Source organism: Podarcis liolepis (assembly GCF_965112155.1).
Source record: "Podarcis liolepis genome assembly, chromosome: 6".
Taxonomy (NCBI): domain Eukaryota; kingdom Metazoa; phylum Chordata; class Lepidosauria; order Squamata; family Lacertidae; genus Podarcis; species Podarcis liolepis.
This window is the reverse complement of record NC_139559.1, coordinates 72,405,947-72,424,225: the sequence shown is the minus strand read 5'-3', so window position 1 is coordinate 72,424,225 and position 18,279 is coordinate 72,405,947.

Sequence of the window (18,279 nt, the reverse complement as noted above, 5' to 3'; positions counted from 1 at the left end):
TCTGAACACTGGCTATGATGTCAGGGGCTGATGGGAGTTTAAGTCCAGCAACATCTAGAGGGCTTTATCTTCCTCATCTCTGCCTTGCTTCCTGTTCTTCTACTCAGGCTGCACACTATCCCACACACACCCCTCTGTTTTTTCCTTCTTCTTCTTCCCGTCCTTCATGCTATGATTCACTCATGGTGATGGTTGCGGTAGAATACATATTCTTTTCAGCTCACTGTAAAAAATATTTCTAAGAGAGAGGGAGAGAGAGAGGGGGAGGGAGAGAGAGAGAGAGAGAGAGAGAGAGAGAGAGAGAGAGAAATCATTAGAAGCCAGAAAGTATGAGTAATATTTAAATCCATGTTTTGAAAGCTCCTGGCTAAAATTAAGTGTAACCCTACGTTTATATAAAGGTCAATTGTGATTCTAATTACCCTTATGTAAACTAGTCGGTATTTGAACTGCACAATTATAATTCATATGCATCGCTTTCGTTGTCTGCTTTTAAGCTTTTTTATAAACAGAGGCAGGATTCCAATTCTACCTGGACAGCTGCAGAGAACATAGCAGTGGCTTGATGCAAACCTCTGGCTCCCTAACCTCATTTCTTTTAGCAGTCTTTACACTAGTATAATTAATGTAGTCTTTCATTGGAATCACTTTGGTACCTGTGAGTTTCCCCTGATGAGAAGAAGAGCAGCTTTGAGGGATTGGCGGTGGTGGGGAGGGGGGGGGAGAGAAAGTTTTACACTGGGAATATGGTGCAGGAAGAGAGATTAACCCCATTCCCCATTGCCATGGTCCCAATCCAAGGGTGGGTGGGTGTGGTGATGGCTGAATTAAACATAAATGAAGGGAAATTCCATTATGGATCTTCTCCAGTCTCACCTGAGGAGAGAAAGAGAGAGAGAGAAAGAGAAAGAGAAAGAGAAAGGACGAGAGGTTGTTGTTGTTGTTGTTGTTGTTAGGTTCCTTCTTTCTCCCAAGTGTCTGACTTGGGTCTCCTATCCAGAGAAATGGTTGGGTCAAAATCTGCTCAGGGTCAATTAGGGGTGGGCTAGAAATTCCATTCACTTTGCATTTAAAAGCCAAACTTAATTCTGCAATTACCGTGATGTGTTATAGGGAGGGCTGCCTCTGAAGACAGTTTGGAAACTTCAGCTGGTGCAGAATTCAGCAGCCAAGTTGCTCACGGGGGCAAAACAATCAAACGTTTTTCATAAACAGGAAAATCATTATGCTGTGACAGGAGGCCATCAGAGAAGAAAGGAGGCAGATGTCTCCGGATGGAGAATTCCAGAGTTTAGGTGCAGCCACAGAAAGTCTAGGGTTTTTCAAGTGTTCAAAGACCTTCCCATACACAGTGGTGTAGCATGGGGGGAGGGCTCCACAGGGGCGGTTTCCCCAGGCACAAAATTGTCAGGGGCTAAAAATTTCAGCACCTGATGCTGCCTCAATACTGTTGGTGGTTGCTGTTGGTGGGCTCCGCTGAAAATGGCTTTTCCATGTGAACCAGGAAGTGACCTCTCCAGACAATGGAACAACTCTTCTTTTCTTATCTCTGTAGTTGTGATCTCCTGGGTGATGTGGAATGTGCATGGGTACTCCATCAGTTTTCCTCCCTCCGCGTGGCCCCGGACACTGGCAACCCATGCTATGCCACTGTCCATACATTATCTCAGCTTGCAAACCTGTACAGCATAGTAAGGTAAAGGTAAAGGGACCCCTGACCATTAGGTTCAGTCGTGACCGACTCTGGGGTTGTGGCGCTCATCTCGCTTTATTGGCCAAGGGAGCCGGCGTACAGCTTCCGAGTCATGTGGCCATCATGACTAAGCTGCTTCTGGCAAACCAGAGCAGTGCATGGAAACGCCGTTTACCTTCCCGCCGGAGCGACACCTATTTATCTACTTGCACTTTGACATGCTTTCAAATTGCTAGGTTGGCAGGAGCAGGGACTGAGCAACGGGAGCTCACCCCGTCATGGGGATTCGAACTGCTGACCTTCTGATCAACAAGTCCAAGGCTCTGTGGTTTAATACACAGCGCCACCTGCGTCCCTGTACAGCACAGTATACGCACTTAATCTGGATATAACTAGGGTTGCCATATTTCAAGAAGCACAGACATAAAAAGTGAGCTTTTGAAGGATGAGTTGTTTAGCTTGGGGGGGGGAATCACCCAAAGAAAGTTGTTGAACTTTTGGGGGAAGCTGCTGAGCTTTTTGGGGGGGAATTTCAAAAAATCCAGACATTTTGACAATTTTCAGAAATTCCTCCCAGACACTAATAACGTCATTGGAATCCCAGCTCTGATTAGGCGTGCCCAGGATTGCCAGCCTTACACAATCCTACGAGTTAAATCAATATTACTGTTACCCCCAGGTTTCAGATAAGGGTCTTAAGCAGTCATGGCTTGCCTATGGCCACCTGGTGAGTTACAGCGCGATCCTAACTGCGTCTGCTCAAAAGTAAAGTCCCCTTGAATTCAACAGGGCTGACTCTGGTTAGGCTTGCAGCTTTAACGACTGAGCTAAAATCTGAAGCTGGTTCTTCTCAGCTATGCTGCACATGCACTGCAAACAGGTGTCTGAAAACAAAACTGAATGCTATGAAAATGACGACCCGCTCCGCTGCTCCTTGCAATATTCTGTGCAAACCAAGTCTAAGGGAGGCAAGTTCCAACTGGCTCTTGACATATCCGAGAAAGCTGAACAGAGCTTGGCGCAAGGCTGTAATTTGGTCACACCTTTGCTTATGGGTGAGAGAGCTCTTGCTGCAGCCTGACATCTGGCAAGCGGGAGTCTGTACACCACAGAATGCAACCCGGGGAACAGAAGACTCTGGTTCCCTCCTGCCTCCGACTAGCTCCATTCATAAGCCTACTAAGAGCCGTCCAAGCATTTGCTCCATATGGCTGTGTGTGTGGGGGGGGGGGTAGGAATGGAATCGTCTGTCAGTTTCGCTTTCTCTCTGTTTCTTTTTGCAGTCTTAAGATCAGTTTGCCCCATTTCCTCATCTGGGTTTCGAAATAATGTTTCATTCACATTTTTCAGGCAAGTTTCTCCTAACCTTCCCTACCAAACAAGTTTTTTAGAACTTTCCTGGAAATGGGTTCCGAAAAGTAGCAGTAGCAGTAATAATAATAATAATAATAATAATAATAATAATAATAATAATAATAGTGTTATATCATCCCATCTGTTCACACATACATATTCACATCAGTCATTTGTGGCTCTAAAAGAAGGAAGGAAGGAAGGAAGGAAGGAAGGAAGGAAGGAAGGAAGGAAGGAAGGAAGGAAGGAAGGAAGGAAGGAAGGGCAGGAGGGAGAAAGAGAAAGGAAGGAAGGAAGGAAGGAAGGAAGGAAGGAAGGAAGGAAGGAAGGAAGAAAGAAAGAAAGAAAGAAAGAAAGAAAGAAAGAAAGAAAGAAAGAAAGAAAGAAAGAAAGAAAGAAAGAAGGAATACACCTTTGTAAAAGCTTCCATGCCTGGTAACCTGGAGACAATATTTTTTCATCATAGGTGACCAGTTACTATTTATAAATGAATTATATAGTTTATAAGACTACTCTAACAGCCCCACGAGCAAGGGGCTTTTGAAGAAGATTAGATGTGTATCTGATGAGAGAGAACCAAATCGTCACAGCTCACTCATCAGTTTCATGTCTGACTAAGTGTTTCAACCCAGGTCTTCCAAAACTCCACCAACTAGCCTTCGGTCATTTCCTAATTCTTGAAGGAACTGGTTCTTGTCACTACTGACCCTTCCTTATTATGAGGTGCTAATTTAAGAAGCAAGAGACAACTTGCTCCACAGGCTGCCACCTTCATAGCAATATGTATTCCGTCGGTCCAACTTGGATTTGAGAATTTTGTGTTAGTTACTGCCTCTGTAAAAAGATTCAGGGCTTCATCACAGTTAGTGGCGTTAGCTTGTAAAACAGCGCTGTAAAAATGTGACTGTAGCTGGTACCTATCTGTCTTTTCAAGAAAGCACAATGGCCGATCACTTCTCTGCCATTTATCTTCATAAAAACCTGCAGGCACAAGGTAATATTTTACACTCAGTGTTAAGATAACTGTTACAAAATATATGGGGACTTCATGTGCCCAGAGGTATATGCCCAGGTGTATGAATGCATGGACAGCTGTGTACTTATGTATGTGTGTGCATGCATGCATACATACATATACAGGCAGAGTCAAACACACTTCATCGTGCTGCTACAGAAAGCATGTACAAAGGGTGCTTTATATCAGGAACACTGTTGGAAATTCATTTTGAATACTAGACACTTGTGGGTGGATGCAGAAGATGTTTGACATATTCATGACAAACAGTATTTAGGCCAAGTCTGCAGCCTTTTTCAGCACGTTTTCCATTGTAATTGTTATTTTTCCCCTAATTAGTTATCTCGCTCTACCTAGTTTGTATCCTTATACAGAAATGGCTGTAAAATTCTGTAAAAACTGAATGGGGGTCCCATTGCTTTGTCCCAGCTCCTGCCAACCTAGCAGTTCGAAAGCATACCAGCAGGAGTAGATGAATAGGTACCACTGCGGCAGGAAGGTAAACAGCATTTCCATGCACCAGAAGCTGTTTAGTCATGCTGCCCACATGACCCAGAAAAGCTTCCTGCAGATAAACGCCAGCTCCCTCAGCCTGAAAGTGGAGAAGAGCACCACACCTCATAGTCAATTTCGCCTGGACTTAACTGTCCAGGGATCCTGTACCCTTTACCTCACCTGCCCCAGTACCAATCCCAAGGCTCTGAGCCCTCTTTCCTTGGGGGTTCCCCAGCTGGTTCCTTGAACCATTCCTCTGCATCCAACCAGTCCATAACTGTGTGTTGGCTCCCATGTGCTCGTCTACTCAGAAGTAAGGCCCAGTGAGGATAATGAGACTTATTCAAAGGAAGCTGGGTTTGGATTACAGCCTGAATCCTGGACCCACAAATCACTGGGGTGGACCAGTACAGTGGTACCTCGGGTTACAGACACTTCAGGTTACGGACACCTCGGGTTACAAACTATTTCTGCTAACCCAGAAATAGTACCTCGAGTTAAGAACTTTGCTTCAGGATGAGAACAGAAATCGCACGCTGGCAGTGCGGCGGCAGCAGGAGGCCCCATTAGCTAAAGTGGTACCTCAGGTTAAGAACAGTTTCAGGTTAAGAACGGACCTCCAGAATGAATTAAGTTTTTAACCCAAGGTACCACTGTATCTGCAAAAACGACTGTATGGCTTGCAAACGTATAATCATTTATAAATATATCTGGTGGCCAAATATCTGGAGAAAATATTCTACGGATTACAGGCATACACAAGGCAATGCATGTTTCCTTGAAATTTCTGCCTTGCATAGCTGATAGGTTTCTCCAGTAAAAAATAACAATAATGTAGCACTAAGTGATTGTTTATATTAAGATTCTGGCACCCAGTCAAGTCTGTGAGTATATTCAGAGAGGCATTCAGACTCCAGTTTCATTTAACATCTAAGTTGTTCACATTAAAAGATGCCCTTGGCCTGACAAGGCATTATTAACTTGCATTTTATTAAAAAATGAAAACAACGTGTGTGGTGTTTTTTTTTTTTTTTGGTATGTGTGCGTGTTTTTTTTTAAAAAAAACAACAACAAATAAATTGAAAGCTGACAAATTTGATTTAAATGGATACTGAACTCCGGGCGAAAGTGTTGTTTGAACTCTGCCAGCTGCACTCGAGCTGACAGGAAGCATTAAAACAATCCTGAGTGGTCAATATGTGATTAAATATCACATGTCAAGTTTAGCAAGCTCGTGCCTTCCAAAGAAAATTATATTGTTAAAAATAAGTGACAAATCCTAAGCCGTCTTTCTACATCCATAAAGGCATGAGAAGGGATGGGAGCCCGCCTGCAATAAAACGGCAAGACAGGAGGATATAGTGCCTTTTCGGCATCACCAAGTAATTGAACGGGAGGGAGGACAGCATGGCTTTTAAAAACAATGAATCTCTCTTGCATTTCCCATAAGGACATAAAGAAAGGTGACAAGCTGCCTTTCTTACCTCTTTTGCGTCTTCAAGCTCATGCTCAAGCACAGCTCGGGTGGAACATGTATACGTTTAAGCAGGGTATTTCCTTCAACAATAATTAACAAGGGTCGTTGAGATAGTGTGGTGTAGTGGTTAAGAGCGGTGGACTTGTAATCTGGTGAACCGGGTTCGCGTCTCCACCCCTCCACATGCAGCTGTTGGGTGACCTTGGGCCAGTCACACTTCTCTGAAGTCTCTCAGCCCCACTCACCTCACAGAGTGTTTGTTGTGGGGGAAGAAGGAAAAAGGAGGTTGTTAGCTGCTTTGAGACTCCTTAAAGGTAAAGGGACCCCTGACCATTAGGTCCAGTCGTGCCCGACTCTGGGCTTATGGCGCTCATCTCGCTTTATTGGCCAAGGGAGCCGGCGTACAGCTTCCAGGTCATGTGGCCAGCATGACTAAGCCACTTCTGGCGAACGAGAGCAGCGCACGGAAACGCTGTTTACCTTCCTGCCGGAGCGGTACCTATTTATCTATTTGCACTTTGATGTGCTTTTGAACTGCTAGATGGCAGGAGCAGGGACCGAGCAACAGGAGCTCATCCCGTCGCGGGGATTCAAACCGCCAACCTTCTGATTGGCAAGTCCTAGGCTCTATGGTTTAACCCACAGCGCCACTCCTTAGGGTAGTGATAAAGTGGGATCATCTTAAAAAGCAGAGACATCACCTTACCAACAAAGGTCCATATAGTTAAAGCCATGGTTTTCCCAGTAGTGATGTATGGAAGTGAGAGCTGGACCATCAAGAAGGCTGATCGCCGAAGAATTGACGCTTTTGAATTATGGTGCTGGAGGAGACTCTTGAGAGTCCCATGGACTGCAAGAAGATCAAACGTATCCATTCTTAAGGAAATCAGCCCTGAGTGCTCACTGGAAGGACAGATCCTGAAGCTGAAGCTCCAATACTTTGGCCACCTCATGAGAAGAGAAGACTCCCTGGAAAAGACCCTGATGTTGGGAAAGATGGAGGGCACAAGGAGAAGGGGACGACAGAGGACAAGATGGTTGGACAGTGTTCTCGAAGCTACCAGCATGAGTCTGACCAAACTGCGGGAGGCAGTGGAAGACAGGAGGGCCTGGCGTGCTCTGGTCCATGGGGTCACGAAGAGTCGGACATGACTAAACGACTAAACTACAACGAAGTGGGATATCAAATCCAAACTCTTCTTTTTCATCATCATGCACAAGGTCCCTGCTTCAGTCAATGGCATCTCCAGGCAGAGCTGGGAGACACCCCTGCCTAAAATTTAACAAGGATGTTGACAGACACAGGAGCCAACTTCTAGGGGCCGAGGGGTCTTTGCCCACCCCTAAAATATTTGAGCCCAAAGTCGATGGGCATTGCCATTCAAATGGTGTGCATGCACTGTATCGTGTGATTGATTATGCAGGATGGGACTTGCCCGGGCCCCCCAATATTTTATTCAAGTTGGCACAGAGCAGGCCAACCAAGATGATCAAGGGTCTGGAAACCAAGCCTGATGAGGAACGGTTGAAGGAGCTGGGTATGTTTAGCCTGCAAAGGAGAAGACTGAGAGGAGATATGATAGCCATCTTCAAATATCTCAAGGGCTGTCGCATGGAAGAGGGAGCATGCTTGTTTTCTCCTGTCTGGAGGGTGGGACTCAAACCAATAGCTTCAAGTTATAAGAAAGGAGATTCCGACTAAACACCAGGAAGAACTTTCTGACAGTAAGAGCTGTTTGACAGCAGAATGGTCTATGGACCCTCCTTCCTCGGAGGTTTTTCAGTAGTGATTGGATGGCCATGTGTCATGGATGCTTGAGTCGAGATTCCTGCATTGCAGGTGGTTGGACTAGATGACTTGAGATCTCTTCCAACTCTACAATTCTATGAGTCTACGAAAATCTGGGAGATCACACTGCTAATCCGTGAGGACAGTGCTGAGCTTGGTGGACCAGATTGCCTGACTCTGCATGAATCAGTTTGCTTTGTTCCTACAGAAGCAGGAGAACTTCATGTATTCATTGGGTAATGAGTGTAAATGTCTTGGACCAGTCACTTAAGTGCTCATTTCCTTGGGAAACGAGGGGGCGGTTGGGGATACCTTGAAAAGGTGATGCCTAGAATTCTGTAGAAACTCTAATGAGCACATGATGGTTCACGTATGTAGCAGCTGCTCCTTTTATCCAGTCAATCAATCAGTCATCAATTACCATGTTCTCTTTAATGGTGCAGAATTCTCTGTGAGCATGGAGTGTTGTCCAAAGTCTTGGTGCTAAAGAGAGCAAGTTTGCTACTCACATAGACTCCTGCAACAAAGACCACGAGTGCAATGCGCATCCTGGAGCTGTTGGACCAGGGCTGTGGTCCAACAAAATATCATTGTCTGATGTGTGTTACATTCTTAAGGAACTGCCAAGGTAATCTGCACCGTCTTAGCCAGTAGCACAAATCCAATGCACTCACAAGCTTGGTTCCGAAGAAGAATTGAACTGATTCCATGGGGCTGCTCTTAAAGATGGCCAGGGAGCTTCAATTGGTTCATAACACAAAAGCAGGTATATTTGCAGAAGCTAGGCAATCAGACCATGTTACTCCTCTTTGGCACCAGTTACATTGGCTGTCCATTTGCTTACAGGACCTATAGAAGATGCTGATATGAGTCTTAAACAATTTGGGACCAGGTTATCTGAAGGTCCGCCTGAAGTTTTGGATCAAGATCCTAAAGATTCCATTGGTGAAAGCGTTAGATTAGTAAGTTCCATGGACAGAGCTGTTTCTGGTAAGGCTCCATATCAGGCATAGGCAAACTCAGTCCTCCAGATGTTTTGGGACTACAACTCCCATCATCCCTAGGTAACAGGACCAGTGGTCAGGGATGATGGGAGTTGTAGTCCCAAAACAGCTGGAGGGCCAAGTTTGCCTGCTCCATATCTCTAGAATATTCTTCCCAAGGAAATAAAATTGATTGCCACTTTGTTGGCCTTTAAGAAGGCCTTAAAGCCTGTTGTTGTTGTTTCAGTATGCATTTGGGTGAATTTATGATTGCTGTGTTCAGTTAACTGGCTCTACCTGCTGTTATATTTTATGTAGTTCCTTGTGGTTTGTTGCTATTTCAAAATTTTAGAATATTAATATTGTAGTGCGCCGATATACAGAAACCTGTATAAATTTGGGCTAATGAGCTATTAATTAAACAAACTGAACAAATTCTTTCCCCAGGTCTTTGAAATGTGACATTATGCCATTGTTTTTGGGTTTATGCTACCTATCCTGAGTGTGGGAGAACTTTGGCCCTCCAGATATTGTTGAACTACAGTTCCCATAATCCCTGACCACTGGCCATGCTGGCTGGGACTGATGGATTTTGAAGTTCTACAACATCTGGAGGGCCAAAGCTTCCCACACCTGGTCTAACCTGGTCTAACAAGCCTCTCTCTCTCTCTCTCTCTCTCTCTCTCTCTCTCTCTCTCTCTCTCTGTGTGTGTGTGTGTGTGCATAGTCAAGCACACTACTTTGACCTGCCATTCCTATAGCCTTCTGTGAGATAGAAGGGGACAGACTGAAGCAGGGAAGCTGCTTCTCCTCAATTAGGCCCCCTACATGATTTAGAATCTTGGAAAATCAGGCTCCATCTCACATGAGGAACCTACATTGGAGGGTAATGGAGATGGGAGAACGCCATACGCTGTTCACATGTTAAGTTAGATGGTTTCCTGAGCAGCTGAAGAGGGCTTTGCTTAGAAGCTAGCCTAAGGGGAACGTGACACACATGCGCTCATGCACACACTGTATATATGATGCAGTGAAAATCAACGCCATGTTTCCCCATCTCTGTGAATACAAAATCCAGTAAACACTCCTCTACCTCCCTGGAATTCAAGAATACATTAACAACAAATTAAATAGCCAACCATTTGCTGCCCTTTGTGACACCCAAAACCAGTTGCTTGAGGTGGTTGCCATCCCATACCTAATGATGGGACCAGCCTTAATTCTCAAGAATTGTGTTCAGACACAGCTCTGCTGCACTCCAAATGTGGGACTTTGGTTAATTTCCTCAGCAAGCTGAGCGGCCATATTGTTCCTTGTGTGGCTCAAGCCTATGGCTCCAACTGCCCTTTGCCGGGGAAGAAGAGGAATTTCTCCTCTGTTCTGGTAGCCTGGGGAAGTGATTCCCCCCAAGAACATGCCCCGCTGAATCCGACCCACGGTTCATTTAATCCTGCATCCGACAGTGGTCAGTCAAATACCTCTGGGAGGCCCAAAGGCACAAAGACTACAGCTCTCTCAATGTTGACGTTCCTCCGTATCTGCTATTCAGAGAGATACAGCCTCTCAACATACATCATGATACAGGTCTACCAGTGTATACTGGAGAGGTGGATTTCTTCTCCTGTCCATTGGGGTAGCAGCCTCCCCAGTAATCAGTGTGACTGGCTAAAGTGGGCCACACTCTTACCCGACAAATTACCAAGCTCGTGAGCTGAAAGATTGCAAAATGTCTGCTGGTTTCTTGCCTTATTATTTTTGGCAGGGCTGCATATGTTCCCTGTGCTCATTCCATGAATCCAGCTGATTATTATTCCAATCACCAGAGGAAGAGAGAGAGTCACATTAATTTGTAGTAATTAATAGCACTGATGCATTTGACAGCGCATGTTAACAAGCCTCTTTGATTGTTTGGATCTCTAACTGCGGCCCATCTTGTTTGCATCACCTCCAAGGAATTCATAATATCAAAGCTTAACGGTATCTGATACTTGTCAAAATGCAATTTATAAAAGTTTAATTCTTTTATTGATTTAGTTTGGTTTTGATGCCTGCAGAGTCAGCTCCCTTGACAGAACTTAGCGGATTCAAATGCTTGTCACCGGCTCGGCCTCCTTTTTGCAGGGAACAATTGCCATAGGCCAAGCCAACAGGCATGGTTTAATTGCCATTAATTAAAAGCATAAATCTCTTTTTTCTTCAGTGGCTCTGCTCTTAAAGGAGGCTGCATCTCCCTCGCTTTTTCCTGTGTTTGTCAGAACACCTTCTGGCAAGCTGAGTTAACCCATTCCATCTTCCTTTAAAAATTCCCTTTTTAATTTTTTTTTATATTTTTTTTTTTACAAAGAATACCCACAACACAAAAAACCTGGAAGAGTCTTTTGAAGCATCGCTCCTATGATCTGATGTGAAATGCATGCAGTTTGGTGATATTTAACAAACTGGATTTCTTCTTTATTGCAGTCTAATGAGGTCAAATGAATCCCTCCATGGGTTGTATACATGCTTAAATGGTTTCTGCATCAAATCCTTTTTGACAGCAAATAAAACAGCAGCCAAACAAAACATCAGCTACTTAAAATTGGCCAGAATGGTGTGTTTTTTATTTAATTTTTTTTTTTTAAAAAAAATCAAAACAGTGTGATTTTTGTTAAGAGAGGAGGAAATGAAAACCCACATGTATTCTGACTGGGAGAGCGGCTAAGCAAATAGCTTTGCATGGCCATTTTCATTTGAAATATGAGCAATTAGTGTGCGATCCTCATGGAGCACAGAAAGGCTGAGTGCCGCTCACAAGTCAACACAATAAGTGAGCCCAGGTCCCCTTCTCTGCCAGATATTCCTGGCTCTGCAACAAGTCCTACGGTGGACTGCTATAGGTGTTCACCACCCTAAGGCCTGGATCCCTTGTTCATGCCCATCACTGGATAACTGCAAACTGCAGTATTAGGTGGTGGCTTCTGCATGTGTAAAAGAGCTACCACCGCTCTTAACACCATAGATAAAGGGCTTTCATATTACCTCGAGCACAATAACATTTAGTAGATCCAGTCCACGCATTCAGCTGCTGGTCCTTGAAAGCAGAGGGTGTGTCCCTCTCCATTTAGGAGAAGGCTTAAAATCAGTGCTATTTTTCTAGAAAAAGAAGTGCTGGAACTCACCGTGACCGCCTCCCTTGTTCTCTTATAATGGCAATGGTGCCCATCTGTGAGGTGCCGGAACTGAGTTCTGGTGAGTTCTGGCTGGGGGGGGAAAGCCCTGCATAAAATCCAATCACTTCAATCTCAGTTTGGGAGAAAATCTAGGAGCAGGGGTGCCAGCTTGGTCCCGCGACTGTGGGTGCCCGGGTGGGTGCACCAAATGGGTGCACCAAAATTTGTGGGTGTCAGGCTCCTTGCTGGGGAATTTTGTGGGTGCTTGGGCACCCAGGGTCCCAGGGAGTTGGCAGCTATGTCCAGGGGGCTCTGACTTTGGGGCTGCACCAACTGGAAGCAAGTCCCATTGAACTCAATGGCTTTTACTTCTGAGTAGACATGTAAAGGACCACACTATAGTTTTATGTTTAGGGGTAACATCATCATTATTTATCTCACTCTTTAGCTTTTGGCAAGATGTGTGTGTCCGCGTGTCCACATAATTATCTTCCTAACACATTAGCAGCTTCATTTGTTTATCAACGACAGCGTCAAATCAATTCTGTTTTCCTAGGCTTCCAAATGTCACCCTTAAAATTTCTACATTCCCATTCTTCCCCCAAGCGCCACCCATGCTACTGTAAGAGGAAAGTGTCGCTGGAAGCAGATTAGTGTTTGAAAGCGTTTACACATATTAGTTTAGCTACTGCTTGTGCCAACATTAGCAAGATAGGAAGGAGCTACTGGAGATATATTAGGCTGCAAATAATGATAATGATAATGATGGTGCTTTAAAAAATGCTTTTCAGTTCCTTTCTTTTTAATGAAGTTGGGGAATGGAGAAGGTGTGTGGGGTTTCTGTGTACATTGTCTCCTAGGACTCCAATCCTAAACATACTTCCTAGGGAGTAAGTCCCACTGAACATAAAATAAATTCAGAATAAAGCACACATAGGGTTGCTCTGCAGATCTCAGGTGAAACTGACAACCATCATCATGCTTGTATCCCCTTCCTTTGCCCAGTCACAAAACTCAGACACCTTTCCAACTTGTGCTTCAAACCTCAATGACCTTTTATTTTCAAGTGCACTTCAGGGATGACAAGCCTTTAGAAGATTTCAGCAGTACAACTTTGTTTACTGTCGAGGATTGATTTCAGACTCTTACACCCCACTTCTAAAGCACTGAAACCAACAGTGACTTGTCAATGGCAGAGGTATGTTTTCTAGCCCAGATCCAGAGTCATCCATAACTATGGTACAAAGCAACATCCAGCTTAAGCTAAGTGTTTTGGTATGTTCATTTCTTTATTTGTTTGAGAAGCTTTCCTTCTTCTACCTTGTGTTTAGGACAAGCTTCCATTAAGCACTTGGGAATAAAGTAATTTAAACAATCCAATGCGGTAAATAGTGAAATCATATTTTTTTATGGCATCAGATAAAAAAGCAATAAAAGACTGAGGAATGGCAGCAAGGGAGGGGACAAAACAAAGTTACTGTAGGAGAGAATTCCGTAAGTGTGGGGGCCCTCGCCCAAAAGGCCCTGTCTCTATTACCTACCGACATAACCAAATTTAGTGGTGGGTTGAAGATCAGGGGGTCTTGGTAGGTTTTGTATGTGTATGCAGTCCTTCAAATAAATGGATCCTGAACCACTGAATTCAATGAGAGCACTAACTTTAAATCTCTCTCAATGAAAGTGGCGGGATTTAAAAGGAGGTGGAACCCATGGTCTCTTTTGTATATATGTGACTTCAAACACCGATTGTGCCTATCTAAAGTAAAAAAAAGGGTTAAAAAGGTTAAGGACCCCTGGACAGTAAAGTCCAGTCAAAGGTGACTATGGGATTGTGGAGCTCATCTCACTTTTGGGCCAAGGAAGCCAGAGTTTGTCCACAGCTTTCCGGGTCATGGGCCAGCATGACTAAACCGCTTCTGGCGCAACAGGACACCGTGACAGAAACCAGAGCACACAAAAATGCTGTTTACCTTCCTTCCGCAGTGGTACCTATTTATCTACTTGCACTGGTGTGCTTTCAAACTGCTAGGTTGGCAGGAGCTGGGATAGAACAACAGGAGCTCACCCCGTCACGTGGATTCGAACTGCCGACCTTCTGATTGGCAAGCCCAAGAGGCTCTGTGGTTTAGACCACAGCGCCACCCACATCCCCCTATGTAAAGTAACCAAACTTGGGAATGGGCAGGGTCCTCATTGCGTTATAGTTAAAGCAGCAGGTGAGAAAGTGACCCAGACAGAGTTTAATGGCAGTAAGGAAGGACCTCAACAAGTGATATATGCTTTGGAAGTTGAATGGCGGTGGTTTTCATTGTTGACCTTGCAGCATATCGCTGACTGGTTGGCCAAGTGTGGTTATGGAAGCACCATTTTTCATCTTCCTCTTGGCAAGGATCAATCTTCTGTTTTGAGCTCCTTTGAACTCCCTTGTCTTGTGTTCTTGGCAGCTGCTTCCTCCATCTATCAGGCTGTCATCTCCACACTGTCCTTTGCCCTCCCACCTGGGAAGAAGCAACTGCATGGTACGTGCCTGATTTTAACTCCATTCCAGGGAAGAAAATGCTTCCACACCTTGCCCAAACTACTAAGTCATACAAGCATGGACGTAGCCAAGAGGGGGCGCAAGGGGGCAGCTGCCCCCCGATCAATCAAAATCAATACATATCTGAGGTTCTGCCCCCCTAACAAAAGCCTGCCCCCCTAAAAAATCCTGGCTACACCCAGGGGCGCGGACTTATAAAAAATATTGGGGGGGCCCGGGAAAGCTCATGAATAATAAATAAGCTCATGAATATGCAGATAAAGTGGCGCCTCCTCCTCGTGAGCGAATAGGGGAGAGCGTGCTGCGCCTATTAATCAGCTCCGAAGGAAATTGGGTGGAGCTTTTGCTCGGGAGGGAGGGCAGGAGGCATGCAGCCCGACCCTGTGCATTTTGGGCTGGGGGAGGGGCGGCGGTGGCGCTCTGCTGGAGGGGCGCCCGAGATTATTGGGGGGACAGAGCCCCCCAAACGAATTTTTGAGGGGGCTCGGGCCCCCTCAGGCCCCATGGAGTCGGCGCCTATGGCTACACCCATAATTACAAGGGTCCCATTTGCTTTGCTTGCCCAATGTAGAGGTGCTATTTGCTTTGCAACCCAGTCAAGGCACAGATGGGACAATTTTCTCCCTGCATTGGAGTTTAAAAACCTTATGTGTGCAACACATCACTATATAGTTTGAGGAAGCTGCATTTGAGCTCAATTGTCAAGGAGGGGCACGGACACAGCAAAGTGACAAACGGGCACAGCAAAGTGACAAAACCAGCCTTTACTGGCCAGAAATTATTTTCAGCCATAGTTGGAAAGATAGCGTAAATAGGAGATTGCTTTCCTTCTATTCACACTCTCCCCCTTTCCAAGAAAGTCTACTTTCTTGCAAAGTCAACTAATGGCGCTTACTTCCAGGTAGATCATATGGCAGCACACCATTGAATTTAGTGGAGCTTCCATTTTAGATCATCGAATCATGGAGTTGTAGAGTGGGAAAGGGACCCAGGGATCATCTAGTCCAACCCCCAATGTTAAGACTCTATGGACTTTATGGTTTTGAGAGCCTCCTTTCTTCAGATGCTGGCATAGGAGCCAAATCCGAGGGGCCAAGTTCCCCCCATAAAATATTTGAAGCCCCCACCCCAAAGTGGATAGGCATTGCCATTCAAATGTTGTGCGCACGCCACGTCTTATGATTGATTATACCTGGGGTGCCCCAATGTTTTATTCAAGTTGGCACCCTTGGGTGCTGGTGTATTTATTTCAAAATGTTGTAAGCCAAAGCTGCATTGGGGGGGGGGGCTGTTCATTCTTGCTGAGTTGGGGCCCTAGACTTTTTCTCCTAGGGTGGTATACTATTGCAGTGGTACCTCGGGTTACATACGCTTCAGGATACAGACTCCGCTAACCCAGAAATAGTGCTTCAGGTTAAGAACTTTGCTTCAGGATGAGAACAGAAATCGTGCTCCGGTGGCACGGCGGCAGCAGGAGGCCTCATTAACTAAAGTAGTGCTTCAGGTTAAGAACAGTTTCAGGTTAAGTACGGACCTCCGGAATGAATTAAGTACTTAACCCGAGGTACCACTGTATTATTATTATTAATAATAATAATAATAATAATAATAATAATAATAATAATAAAGTCCTATCTGGATGGTGCCTACCTTTACATGCTTACAAGTGTGCACGAACTAAACTCTTCCTTCAATTTACACTTTTCCCCTGTTGCCATTTTTCCAATGGGTTTTTTTAAAAAAAGGTTCCAGCCCTTCTCACTTTGACCTACCGTATATAATATTTATTCTTGAATGTTTCATTCTTTGGTCCCCTCCCAAACGCTTCGCTCCCTCTAAGTGTGTTCAATCAGGGGGGTGGTTCCAATTAACCCTCCCCCCCATACACCCCTCCGCCCCAGAAACAAACAAACAACAACAACCCCCCCCAAAAAAAACCAGAGGGCCGCTTTAATGGTCTTTTAAATTGACAAGTGAACAATGATTTTCGTATTGGTATCTGTCAAAGGTCCTAGAAAATCCTCCGCTGATAAGGCCCAACGCTTCCAATTAGAGGGCGAGCAGATCTGCAGCCCATAATGATTCCTGGGTCCCCCACAGAAACAGCTACAGACACTTATTGCAAATTACTGACAAAGAGCTGCGCTGTATTGATGAGAAGAAGTACAGGAGGATTTCCGTGTCCCCGTTAGGTAGGAGAGAAGTCGTAATGAGAGAGCTCGATGCCTGGATTTCGCCTGATTCTCTCTCTCTCTCTCTCTCTCTCTCTCTCTCTCTCTCTCTCTTCCTCTTGCCTTCTTCTTTCTCTTCCCCTTCCCCTTCTCCTTCTTCTTCCAGTCTTAAATCGCTGCCTTAAGTCTCTCCCTCTCTCTCCCCTCCCAACTCTCTCCCTCTGCCACCCCCTCGCTTCCCACCAGCTTTAAGCGTGTTAGACACTTCTTCTCAGATTTTGTACATGAAGGCCACTAATTTGATGTCAGACTCAGGCATGGTTCTCATCAATATTATCTGCGAGCCGAGTCTTATTGCAGCAGGAGGAGCAGCCAAGCCCTCCCTCCCTTCCCCAACCTGCCATAGGAATCAAAACAAGGCAGTTTTTCTCTTCTTTCTTGATCAGGAGTTGCGCTGGATCTGACCAAAAGAGAGAGAGAGATTAGAGGTGGAGGAGGAAGCCATTAAAACTTATTAGTGGAGGCTGGCAAGGGAAACAGACAAAGCTATTATTTCCCCTGGAGAACTCTGCCTGCCCTGGTCTACACTACGTTACCCTGCATTAACTCTGGAGTAATTAATCCAGAGTAACAGATTTTTAAAAAATAAAATAAATACACCCCATGGTGATCACAGAGGATTTCAGAAGAACATCTGCTTACTGAAAGCGGGGAGCATTTGACCTGACTTAGAGAAGGGCAGCGGTGCCCTAAGTGAGGCAAGGGGTGCATCATTTCGACCCAAGCTACTTTGAGTTGCTGTTCAAGCCTGCAATCCGCATCACTCCACTTCGTCCAGAGGGGTGTTGGTGCCCTTGAAAGCTCCGTGAAACTTCTGCAAGGAAGTGATCTGAGTTTCTTCACTGTCTGGCCTCCCCTTGCTAAATCGTCTTGACTTCAAAATAGTTCCAAAGTCTTCAGAGAGGCAATTCTGATTTGAGGGAGGATTCCTTAGAAGTAGGTAACTGGTTCAAGATGAATTAGGCCGCAATTCTCCTGAAACCCATTTGGTCCTTTGGGGTTGATACCCATTTTCTGGATATAGGCGCCATTGATTGAACTGGGTAGAAGTTGTGGGAATGTTAAAGAAGGTAGGGGAGGGTATATTGGTTTGATATTATCCCTCCTCACTCACACTAGTGAATAAGCAGCAGAGCACCTTCCCTTTGCAACTTATTGGAAGCAAGCTGATGATTCGTTGGAATCCTTTAATTAAGGAGTCCAGTCTGGCTTGTTCAGTCTGGATTGTTCCTGGCAAGTTTCCCCTTTCTTTCCCTCTCAAAATAATAATAACACAACACATTCTTCTTTAAATGTAAGACTAAACCTTTACTCACATTCAGTTCACAGCAGTAATCTGAAGGCAGGCTTTATCTTGTGGGTGCGGTGGAAAGAAGTCCCAGCTACATCTCAGACTTTCTGCTTGTGGGCTCCATCCTATGTGAAGGTTGAACCATGTGCTGGCTAACAGCCAGGAGAGTCCAAGAGGAAGAGTCTAAGAGAGAGATGGTTGCGTGGCAGACCTTTTTATCTGGTCAGCTAGGGTCACGCCCATCTACCTGGTCACACACAGGGG